Raw genomic sequence first — 13,470 nt, forward strand, 5'->3', positions numbered from 1 at the left:
CCTGCTGTGAAGACACACTTTATAGATTTAAAATAAATTCATGGAGCTAAGTCTTCTGAGTTTTCATTGTCTAGGACTAGGCTTCTTGGTATGCCAAGTATTTGTGTGTGCGGTGCTCATTTCAGTAACGCTCTCTGTGTCCACCAAGTTCTCAATGGAATGACACCCTGTCTGTGAGTTCCCCCATCTGTCTTCTGCAAGTCCCTGTCTATTGCCAAGCAACACTACCTGCTAGGACATTACAACAAGTGGTCACCCCTTCGGGTTATTTCTGACAGCAGATATAATCACTTGCTTTTCAAGCTCGCGGCTTTTCATCCTGAGGTTAAAGTTGCCTCTTTAGAAGATGCTCGCCAGGTGAGGCAGCGAGTGGTCACAGGATTGTTCTCCTGCAGTTTCCTTGGCCAAGAGCTTCATTACTCCTTTAGGAAGGCCAGACCCGTAGGCCACCACCATCCCACCTTTCATCTTAGCAGACTCAGCCAAAGCCTGTTGTTTTTCAACTAGGCGAAGCAACCTTTTTCTTTTGATTTTTGAAGTTTATCTATTTCTTCCATACAAAAGGGAGACAGAGGAGACAGTCATCTATGGAAGCACCTAGAAGTGCTGGAATAGGAAACCACTGGCATGAAGACTCACACCAGTGGTTTTCAACTTCCGTGTGCTGCAGAGTTCTCCAGGCTACATGTCAACAATATGGTATCTGACCTTGTAGCCACAAGGTAGAGCCCAGGCTTCCTTTCAACAAGTTCCTGGAGGATGGTCAGTAGAGTTTAGAAAACAAGGGTCTAGATTTCTTCATTCAGGCACCATAATATCAGGTAGGTAGTGTTTTTCAACACATACAACGTGAGTTACCTGCAACGGCATTGCTGTGGTGTTTGATCAAAAATGCAGACCCCCCCTGGGCCCTGTTTCCCAAATCGGAGTAGGGACCCAGTTAACTGTGTTTTTTGTTTGTTTGTTTGTTTTTTAGTTTTTTGCCATAGCGGGTGTATGCTTGCTGGAGAGAGACAACAAAAGGGGAAGTGAGCACTCACGCTCCCAGAGGATGACCACACTGCAATCCCTTCTCCATTCTCCTCTTGGGATCTTGGGCATGCACGCACACGTGTCCGGTGTGAGTTTAAGCCACCAGGTCAGGGACCGCAGTTCGAGTCCCAGACTGGTGGCTTAGAGTCACGCCAGGCACATGTGTGTGCGTGCCCCAAGATTCCAAGAGGAGAATGGAGGTATAGGGATTGTGGCGTGGCCATCCCCCCTAGGAGATGATTTCTCACTTTCTGTCTCTTTGTCTCTCTCTGTCTGGCGAGCACATGCGCCCTATAGCAAAGACCTCTCAAACAAGCAAACAAAAAAATTCCAACAGTTTCAAGAGCCTGAGCAGAAAGCCACATACATTAAAATATTAAAATATAAGTTTAATCATTTCAGAAATCTATTATTCCAAAAGTATTTCTTAAAAATCTGATACTAGAAAAGGCACCACACATCTATAATTTCAAGAAGGAGAGCCGCTGCCTCGGAGAATGGTGTTGAGACACGCTTTCTTCCTCTCTGGGAATACTGGCCACCAGCAGGAGGTGTCCTGGACTAAAGGGAGGATGATCTCTTGGCTAAAATCTTGTTTCCTGACCTTTGTCATTGTGGTTTTGGTTTTGTTGTTTTTTAATGTTATCGTTGAGCTGGCCCCATGGCCTAGTTGTTAAGGGAGCCAGAGACCACATGGCTGACTGCATAGTTCAATTTCCAGCCCTGAGGGCTTGAAAAAAAATACACCAGGTACATGTGCATGCATGTCCCAAATCCCAACAGGGTGGAGAAATAGAGGAGGAAGGAATGCAGTGTGACCATAACTCACTATGCTTTCTCCCTCTCTCCCTCTGGTAAGTGGGGCATGCACCCTCTGACAATTTTTATAAAAAAAGAAAGAAAGGAAGGAAGGAAGAAAAAACTTACTGCTCCTATAACGATGCACCCATAATAGAGAATAAGAATTACCCGCCAAGGATTTTGACTGGTCAACTCACAGGCTTGGGTGTGCAAGATCAAGGCCAGGGCTCAGCCGATTTGGAGTTAGGGTAGAGGCAAAGCATAATGTCTGATTCCTCTGTTTCCAATTTCAAAGTGGCAGAGTCCTGTTCAGTTAAAGGCTGCTGCTCATTTCTGAACAACCTCCTCTGAAAGTAAGCCCCAGAAAAGGACTCCCTGAGGGTAGCAGTGGTGACTTCAAACACCCCAACCCTTCACACAGATCGGCCTCCTCAACTGGAGGTGAGAGGAGAACAGAAAGCCTGGTGTTGAGAGTAACACCACGAAGACAATTAAATAATTGGAAAATAAAACCTTTGGGGAAGGGCTAAAGGAAATAAGATATTTAGCCTGGAGAAGAGAAGGCTGAGGAATGACCTAATTATAGGCTTCAAGTACATGAAGAATTAATCTACAGCAGATGGTGACCAGCTGTTTTCAATTTCCATTGAATACAGTACAACAGAAAATTGGCTTAGAGGGTAATATAAAGGATTTAGGATAGATAAAAGAAGGAATTTACTGGTTTGCGAGGGTCGCAGAGGTTAAGAGGAGATAGGCTCCATTACTTAGAGAGGTGACAGCCACTCCTTCTCTGAGGTTTCCTGGTTTGGATTGGTTTGTTCAAGTGCACTGAGGGGGAAAGAGCTTTATTCTGTGGTGGTGAATGCTGGCCCGGTTCTGTGTTTATTCACTACACCTGTGCATTTTTGTCATTTGGCTTCTCATGGATGCGTTTTTGTTTCCTAAAGGTCACTGTGGCCACACCAAGCAGCGTTCACCAAGTGGCGAATGTATGCCGGGCATGGTGACAGAAAGCACATAGCTTCCAGTGTTTCGCTTGGGGACCTTCACCATTTGACAATTGCAAGTTTTTATTGAGTACCCTCCGGGTGCCAGAGACTGTGCTACACATGGGAGACACCCACAGGAGAAGACGGGGCTGCTGTCAAGGACAGTGGAGTGCATCTGTATGTGGCACGGTCGGTGTGGGGACTGGCAAGGCAGAAGTGTGACAATCTGTTGAGGAACTTGAAAAACACAGAGTCTGCAGATCTGGATAGACATCTAGGGGTATATCATTCTGATTTGTTCTGTCAAACCATGCCCATCAGCTGCAAGGGCAGAACATTGACTTTTTACTTGAAAGCATGAGAAGAAATACATTTGAAATCCTGACCCAGGATACACACACACATTCATATGCACACACGACTGGAGAAACACTAAAAAACAGCACTTTCCTACTACTTTTAAACTATATTCTGTTCTATTTTATTTGTCATTTCTTTTTTTTAGCTTTTTGCCATAGGGCATGTAGACTTGCCAGAGAGAGACAGCAAGAGAGAGAAAGAAAGTGAGAAGTCACCCCCTGGGGGTGGGGGGTGACCACACTGCAACCTCTTCTCCATTCTCCTCTCAGGATTTTGGGCATGCACATGCACCCGGTGTGATTTTCAAGCCACCAGGTCTAGGACTCAAACAATGATAGGCCATGTAGGAATCCAGGGCTTTAACTACTAGGCCAACTGCTGGCCTCTTGATTTTTTCTTTTAACAATGGTCAACTCTACTCAATTGGTTTTATAATCCTTTAATTGGTTATGGCCTGGAGTTTGAAAAACACTGCTCTGGGGCAAGGTGGCAGCTTTGGTCCAGGACACGTAACTTGTATTTTCACACTTCAGGGAGAAGGCAAAAGCAGGGTGTGAGTTCAGACTGGGGGGGAAAAAAAAGGCGGAGAGGTTTCGGCCTCTCTGGACCTTAACTAAAAGCACTAAGGAATTCTACAGGATTGTGTGTGCTCCTAGCCAAGTCACCGAGGAAGAAGAGGTGGAGACAGATGCTCTCCTTGGTAACGAAGCACACATTTGCTGGGATCTTTCTCTGCACTCCAGAGGTACTTGGGGTGAGTGGCCATGACCTAGAAAGGTCATGGGGAGTCAGGGTCCTAAAAAGTAAAACACCTTTGAAGTCAGGAGGTGCCTAGTCACATGGAGGAGGGGATATTGAGTTCCAGTCCCAGCCCTGGCACTAATTAGTTTCCTGGATCCCAGCAGGTCACTTACTGTCTCATAAGACAAAGCAGCAGACCAGCTGCAAATGGCCGCAGGCGTGGCCAGCTGGTAATGGCCACTAATCAGAGGTCGCTCTCCCCCAGCACAGAGGAGGGGAGGCCTGCAGGCCCATCAGTCACTGGCGTGAAATGAAGTCGTCATCAGCATTTTCTCCTGCTACAGAGCCTTCTCTGCAAAACCATGACTCAGGGCTGAGCGCAGACCTCTGGAAATGGAGGCAACGGTGAAGGTCAGGACTCGTGACCTAGTTAGTTACCAGTCGATGAATCGCACATACAGAACATGAGCCTCAATTTCCTCATCTGATCAAAACAGAGGGCATCATACCCATAGCCAGCGTGGGCTCTGGCTCAGGGCAGGGCCCGGCAGTCTCACGAGGGCCAGTATGTACAACATAATGTCACGGTCCTCGCTTTTCTACTACACCTGCTGAGTGACACCTGGTGCATAGAGTGTGGGAAAAGGAGGTGGCCATACACACACACACACACACACACACACACACACACATACATGTGTGCATTCAAGCACCCAAGTGGAATACTAAAGTCAGACACATCTTTTTTTTTTTTCTTTTTAGAGATTTTTGCCTTAGGGCACATGCACTCACTGAGGAGAAAGAGAGAGATACACACAGAGACAGTGAAAGGGAAAGTGACAAATCACCCCCAGGGATGATGGCCATGCCACAAGCCGTTCTCCATTCTCTTCCTGGGATCTTGAGTCAGCATGCACACATGCCCCGTGTGAGTTTCAAGACACCAGGTCTGGAACCTGAACCACTGCCAACCATGTGGGAGTCCAGCAACATAACCACTACACCATCTGCTGGCCTCCATCAAATCAAGATTTGATCACTGCTCTCAGAAAGCTCACAGAAGAAGGTGTAGATGGGGGTACAGCGTCCAGAGACCTCCCTGGGTACGCCCCACACACGTGCCCGTGATCTAGCTGACTGAGGCTGAGGTGGATAGGGGTGTCACAACCCTGTAGGGAGTATTGTCTCCTTCTATTTCTCTGCTTCTCTTGCTCATGGAGAAAATAAACCAATTTTTGAAGAAAGAAAAAAGAAAGGTCATGGAAGAGCAGAAGGAAACAGAAGAGGAAATGAACCATTGAAGCACAGCATCTTGCAGGCTATTGTAGAAATCCGGACAATAAAAATGGCAACACAACATCCCACAGGTCCTGTTCACTTCCTCTAGCCCTGGTTTGCCAGTCAGGGACTGCCCACACTTTCCACCCAATAGCACATTAGAAATAGTGTGCAGGGCCGGCTCCATGGCTCAGCAATTCTCTGCTCAAGAGAAACCAGATCCTACGTGAGGACCACAGTTCAAGTCCCAAGCCTGGTCCCCTGAAGCATGCCAGGCATATGTGCAAGCACCCGGGATCTGACAGGCTGGATGACTAGAGAGAGGGGATCTCAGCATGACCAGATGCTATAGAGGGTCTTCGTCTTTCTCTCTCTCTCTCTCTTTCTCTCTCTCTTTGCACTTCTGGTTGTTGGACGAAAAGGGGGTGTTGCTGGCATGTTCCTTAGCCATTCTAGTGGGATAAGCAGAAAGCAAACCATCAAATAAATCAGTAAACAATATAACATCCAATGGTGGCAAGAGCTTGTAACAACAGTAATGTAGGATGAGGGTCTGGGGGACGAATTGGGAGGAGGTGGCCGTTCTGCACAGTCAGATGATCATAGAAAGCCTCTCTGTAAACTTTTCAGTAAAGACCTGTGTTAAGAGATGGAACCATGGAAAAGCCAGGGAGCAGAGCTTTTTCTTTTTTCTTTTTTTTTTCATATTTAATCATCTTTATTTCAAATGTAAATGTTTAATAAGCAGTTTATAGGGCTTGGTTCTTTTAAAAACCATAATGGAGAAATACAACAAATGACCTTCCACTTTTCAAATCTTTCAAGGAGGGTCCAGCAGGTGGCATGATGATAAAGGTGCAAGACTCCCAGATGGTCGATTATGGTTTGAGTCCTGAACCCGGAGGCTTGAAACTCATGCCAGATGCATGTGTACACATGCCCAAAATCCCAGAAGGAAAATGGGGAAGAAGGGATCGTGGCACATCCATCCCTCTTGGAGGGGGCTGATTTCTTGCTTTCTTTCTCTCTGTCTCTGCCTATCTCTCTGATGAGCACACACTCCCTAGAGCAAAAATCTCTCTCTAAAAAAAACACTTTCAAGGAGGGGATAGATCACAGAAAGATCCATTTAGGGACCAGCAGGTGGCATAATGGTTACATTATGGGCTCCCATGTAGTCGACCACAGTTTGAGTCTCGGAACCAACAGCTTGAAACTCACATGTGTGTATATGTGTGTGCCCAAGATTCAGAGAGGAGAATGGAGGAGAAAGGATTGTGGCATGACCATCCCCCCCCGGGGGGGGCGATTTCTCACTTCCTCTCTCTCTGTCTCTCTCTGTCTCTCCAATGAACACACGTACCCTGTGGGGGAAAAAAATTCTCTCTTAAAAAAAAAAAGATCCATTTAACCGAACCCACTGTCTCTCCTTACCAATAGTCTTTCCACTCATTCCATAATCTTAATAATGTTCCTGAGTGAGTATAGACAATTAAACTTTGCTTACAAAACCATTTAAAAATACTTACCACTGGCTTGCCTCCTCCAATGCCAAACAAGTCATGAAACTTCTTCAACAGGCACATTTTTCTTTTTTAAACAAGGAAGAAGTTATTTGGGGTAAGCCAGTACTAAAGTCTCCAGATACAGTTCCCAGAAACAGTACTTGCCATGCAAAGGCCTAGAAACTTCCATGCTTTCCAAGTAGAATACCTCTAATGTATATAGAAGAGAGAAGCACATTTCAGGCAGAAGGAACAACAAATGCAAATACAATGGAGATGTTATAAATATGATGGAAAACCATTAGAAGATTTTTTTTTTTTTGGAGAGATTTTCACTGTAAGACGCGTGCGCTCGCCAGACAGACAGAGAGAGACATAGAGACAGAAAGCGAGAAATCACCCCCCAGGGGGGATGGTCACGCCGCAATCCCTTCTCCTCCATTCTCCTCTCGGGATCTTGGGCATGCACGCACATGCGCCCGGCGTGAGTTTTTTAAGCCACCGGGTCCGGGACACGAACTGCGGTCGACTACGTGGGAGTCCAGCGACATAGCCATTACGCTAACTGCTGGTTCCCAACCATTAGAAGATTTTGAACAGGGAGTGACTTGACCTAAGTTTAAAGATCAGTCTATGGAAAGGAGATTGAAGGAGTAAAGATAGCAGAAGGGTAACCAAATTTAAAACATCAAAGGGAGCATCTGATTGGCCCAGTACCTGCCACATGTCTGCAGTCACAGCTGCCAATGGGAGAATGAGCACCAGGCTTATAATGTGGAAGGCAGAGAGCCAGTAAGTTGTGTTGATGGCAGGCTCCCCTAGGTAGGAAGAGGAAAGAATCTGAGCCATGAAGAAAACGACAAACATCCACAGCCTTGGTGACTCATAAGGCCTTGGTGACTCACCAGGCAGTAAAAAAAGGAGTAATTTTTTTTCCTAAAGTTTTGCTATAGGGCACATGCACTTGGAAAAAACAGAGAGGAAGGGAAAGTGAGAAAGCGTTCCTTGAGTGGATGGCCACTCTTCTCCTCCATGTCTCCCTCCTTTCAGGATTTTGGGCACAGATACAAATGTGTTCAGCATATTTTTCAAGCCACCAGTCCCAGGACTCAGACCACACCATTGGCCATGTGAGATTCAGTTGCCTTAACCTCCACATCACCTGCTTCCCCAGGAATAACTTTTAGCAAAGTAAATATAACAATGTATATAATAATAATAATGTGTTTTTTTCACAAATGACTTCATCTATTTTATCTAGAATTTTTTTTTAAATTTACCAGAAAAGCAAGTAGAAATAGTAAGTTAACACAGTAAGGATGCACGACTCGAGCCTGATCTGGGCAGGCTTTTATGGGTAAGTCCAAGCTCCAGGCCTGGAAGCAACTTTGGAACTTTTGCCACTTTGTCACCCACAGCTCTCATGGCCTGAGCTCACCTGGCCTGCCCACTGGGAGACTTGAGCCTAGCCTGGGCAGGCCTCCTTGGGTGAGTCCACATTTGGGGCCTGGGAGCAACTTGGGACTGCTGGTACACTAACCTGCACTCTTCTTGCAGTATGCAACTTGATCGTCTTCAGTAAGTTATATCTCCTTAGCTTGCTACCACCTCACCAAGAGCTGAATGTTGGTAGAGAGGTCAAGCAACTGAAGTTATCCACAACAGCTCTGACCTAGGAGATAGAGCTCTCTGATAGGAACACACCTGGGAACTATGGGTGAAATTTCCTCTCCCAATACTACAGAATCTACTCCAATAAGTAGAAAAAAGTAAATATTGTATCAGATGACTAGAAACCAGCACAGATCTCAAAGAAACATGAGAAGACAAGGTGGTGACTCTCCCCCAGGTGAGGATAGTAGCCCATCAGCAACAGAGGATAGCACCAAGAAATACACAGAAGTATCAGAAAAATAATTCCTATTATCTGTAGCAGAAAAGAAAAAAACAAACAAGCAAACAAAAACCTCAGGGTTTTTGTAAGAGAAAACAGACAATCAGTTCCAGGAAATAAGAAAATCATTTTAGGACATGAAAGAAGAATTGTGTAAAGAGATAGACACCCTAAAAAGGAATCAAAACGAACTTCTGGAAATGAAGAATATAAGAAATTAAAATCTCCCTAGAAAGAATTAGCAGCAGATTGGACCACGAAAAAGAAAGAACTTCTGACCTTGAAGACAAAGTCTCCAACATAAACCAAATCACCAAAAAGAAAGAAAAAGCAATGAAAAAACATTAGGTCAACAAATGGAAAACTCTAGACATCATAAAGCATCCAAATAACCATATAATGGGTATTCCAGAAGATGAAGAATATGCTAAAGGCATAGAAAACCTCTCTTATTAAATACTATCTGGGGGCAGGCAGGTGATGTGGTAGTTAAGGGCACTGAACTTCCACATGTCCAGCCATGGTTCAAGTCCTGGACCTGGTGCCTCGCTTCCTCACTTTCCCCCTCTCTCTCTCTCTCACTCTGTCCCTCTCTAGTCAAATATAAATAAATAAATACATAAAGTTAAATAAAATAATTCTTTTTAAAAAAAGAAACATTATCTGAAAATTTTCCAAATGTTGAGAAACATGGAGAAATTCAGAACCAAGGAATAAAAAGGACCCCAAATAGAATCAACACAAAATGATTCTCCCCCAGCACATCATAGCCAGATTGGTAAAAATTAAAGACAAAGGCAATTATTCTGTGTGTGTGTGTGTGTGTGTGTGTGTATGGTTTTTATAGAGGTTTTTGCTATAGGGCGTGTACGCTCGCCAGAAAGACAGAGAGAGAGAGACAGAAAGTGAGAAATCACCCCCCACAGGGGGGATGGCCATGCCACAATCCCTTCTCCTCCATTCTCTTCTTGGGATCTTGGGCATGCACGCACACACGCCCAGCATGAGTTTAAGCCACCAAGTCCAGGACTCAAACCATGGTCAACTACATCGGAGTCCAGAGACATAGCCATTATGCTAACTGCTGATCCCAACAAAGGCAATATTCCAAAAATGGTAAGGGAGAAACATCGATTACTTATAAAGATTATCTCGTTAGACTAACATTAGACCTCTCAATTGGAACAATGCAGGCAAGGAAAGAATGGGAAGATGCATACAAAATATTAAAAGAAAACCAATTTGGGGACCAGTAGTTTGCATAATGGCTAGGTAGCTGAACTTCCATGTAGTTGACCGCAGTTCGAGTCCCAGACCTGCTGACTTAAACTCACGCCAGGTGCGTGTACATACGTGCCCAAGATCCCATGAGGAGAATGAAGGAGAAGGGATTGTGGCATGGCCATCTCCCCTGGGGAGCTGATTTCTCACTTTCTGTCTCCCTGTTTCTCTCTTTCTGGCGAGTGCATGCACCCTATAGCAAAAACCTCTACAAAAAGAAAAAGGAAAGAAAAGAAAAGAAAAACAGTTTCAACCAAGAATACTATATCCAGCAAGATTATTCTTCAAATGGGAGGAACAAATAAAATTACTCAGATAAACAAAAACAGAAAGAATTCACCAATACTAGACCAGCTCTACAAGAAGTACTGAGGGGAGTATTGTATCAGGATAACTAAAGAGAGACAAACAGAAATAGGAGAACAAGAAACAACTGAGAAAATGGCTAATAAAATGACAGGGATAAATCTGCAAATATCAATAATGTTGAATGTTAATAAATGGATCAAATTCTCTCATAAAAAGACATAGACTGGCTGAATGGATACAAAAACAGAAGCTATCTATATGCTGCTGACAAGAAACACACCTCACTGACAAGAAACACATCTTACTGGAAGTAAAAGGCTGAAAAAGGATATTCCATGCAAATGGAAACCAAAAAAAGGCTGGAGTAGCAATACTGGTATCAGACAAAACAGACTTTAAGAAGAAAGATGTAAGAAGTGACAAAGAAGGACATTATATAGTACTAAAAGGACTTGTTCACCAAGAAGACGTAACACTTGTAAATGTCTATGCACCCAACACTGAAGCATCTAAATACATCAAAGAGAGACTTAGATCACAAGAAAGAGATAGGCTTCAACACAGTAATTGTAGGGGATCTCAATACTCCACTGACTCCTCTGGACAGATAATCTAGACAAGAATAAACAAAGAGATACAAGATCTAAATAAAATGGACTTGCAGACATCTACAACTTCACCCAGCTACCATAAAATACACATTTTTCTCACTCTCACATGGAACATTCTGGAAGAGTGGCCACATGATAAGACCCAAAACAAGCCTTTACAAATTAAAATGTATAGAAACAATATCCAGAGTCTTTTCTGACCACATTGAAATCAACTACAGAAAGAACCCTCAAAAATTCACAGACACATGGAAACTAAGTAACCTACTTCTAAATGACTTTACAACTATAGAAGAAATTGTGACTGAAATCAAAAGGTTTATAGAAACCAATGATAATGAACAAACAAGTGTTTATAACCTATTGGACTCAGTAAAAGCAGTCATAAGAAGGAAGTTCATTGCAATTATTGCTCACCAAAAAAAAAAAAAAAAAAAAGCAGAAAGGCAGCAAATAAATGACCAAACAACACAACTCAGGGAAATGGAAAAACAAAAAAAAAACAAAAAAATTCCAGGAATAAAAGCAATAATAAAAATTCAAGCAGAAATAAATGAAATAGAAAATAAAAGAACTATACAGAAAATAAACAAAACCAAAAGCTGGTTCTTTGAGAAGATAAACAAAATTGATACATCATTAGCTAGATTAATCAAGAAGAACAGAGAAGGGAGCCAGAAAAATGAAATCAACAAGGAAACAGGTGTTATTACAACACACATAACAGAAATACAAATGTCATCAAAGAAAATGGTGAGTGACTAAATGCCAACAAATAAGAATATCTAAATGAGATGGGCAAATTTCTGGACATGTATAATTTATGAAGATTGAACCAAGAAGAAATACAGAGTCTGAATGGATCCATAACAAGGAATGAGACTGAATCCATAATAAATAGTCTCCTAACGAGGAACAGCCCAGGTCCCCATGGCTTTGCTTCTGAATTCTACAGAGCTTTTAAATAAGAATTAACCCCAATTTTTCTTAAACTATTCCTAAAAATTCAAAAGGAAGGAACCCTTCCAAATTCATACTATGAAGCCTCCATCATCTTAATTCCAAAACCAGACAAGGAAATGACAAAAAATTTTAAAAAACAAAAACTTCAGGCCCATATCCCTGATGAATACAGATGCAAAAATTCTCAACAAGATACTAGCAAATCATATTCAACAACATATTAAAAATATTATACCCATGACCAAGTAGACTATTCCAGGGATGCAAGGATGGTTCAACACACACAAAACAATAAATAAATCACATTAACAAAAGAAAAGATAAAAAAAAATTATCATATCAATCAATGCAGAAAAAGCATTCAATAAAATACGACATCCCTTCATGATTAAGACTCTCAACAAAATCAGTGCAGAAGGGATTTTCTTTTAATAAAAGCCATCTATGAAAAACCCACAGCTAACATCATACTGAATGGGAAGAAACTTTTCCACTAAAAACTGGAATACCACAAGGCTTCCCACTTTCTCCACTCTTTTTAACATAGTTTTGGAAATTCTAGCCAATGCAATTAGACAAGAGAGTCAAACAGAATGCAACCAAATAAGAAAAGAAGTGAAATTATTTCCATTTGTAGATGGTATGACGCTATACATAGAAAATCCAAAAGAATCCACAAAAAAACTCCTGGAAGTGATAAATTAATATAGGAAAGTGGCAGGATACAAAATCAACATACAAACGTCTATAGCATTTCTTATACACCAACAATGGACAAACTCAGACAGAATTGAAGAAAGCAATCTCATTTACAATAGCCGCAAAACCAGTAAGATATCTAGACATCAAAAGATGTCAAAAATCTTACCAAAGATGTCAAGAATCTCTACAAAGAAAACTATGAAACACTAGAAAAAAATTAAAAATTATATGAAAAAGGGGGAAAACCTCCCATGTTCCTGGATTGGAAGAATTAATATAATCAAGATGTCAATTCTACCAAAATTAATCTACAATTTTAGTACAATCCAAAACTACCAGAGATATTCCTCACAGAAATAGAAAAATTTCATAAAATTTATCTGGAAGCATAAAAGGTCCCGTATCACCAAAGCAATCCTGTGCAAGGGGAATAAAGTAGGAGACATCTCATTTCCTGACCTCAAAACATATTACAAAGCTGTGATAATTAAAACAGCAGGGTATCAGCACAAAAACAGACAAGTGGACCAAGGGAACAGAATTGAGAATCCCAAATAAACCCCCAAATATACAGCCAACTGATCTTTGATAAAGAGCACAAGACGATCCAGTGGGAAAAAGAAAATCTCTTCAGCAAATGGTGCTGGGAATTCTGGATATCCACCTGCAGAAGAATGAAACTGGATCCTTATCTCTCACCACTAACAAAAGTTAACTCAAAATGGATTGAGGATCTTAACATAAGGCCTCAAACTATAAAAATACTGGTGGATAACACAACAAAAACTCTTGGAGACCTTGGAGTAGGCAAAGACTTCCTAAAGAAGACCTCCTAAGCAGAGGCAACAGTCCCAAAAACAGACAACTGGAACAACATTAGGTTAAGAAGCTTCTGCACTGCAAAAGAAACAATAAGTAGACTGAGAAGACAACCCTCAGAGTGGGAGAATATATTTGCAAATTATACCTCAGACAAGGGACTGATAACCAGAATACACAGG

Source organism: Tupaia chinensis, unplaced genomic scaffold (genome assembly GCF_000334495.1).
Source record: "Tupaia chinensis unplaced genomic scaffold, TupChi_1.0 Scaffold000421_1, whole genome shotgun sequence".
NCBI lineage: Eukaryota > Metazoa > Chordata > Mammalia > Scandentia > Tupaiidae > Tupaia > Tupaia belangeri.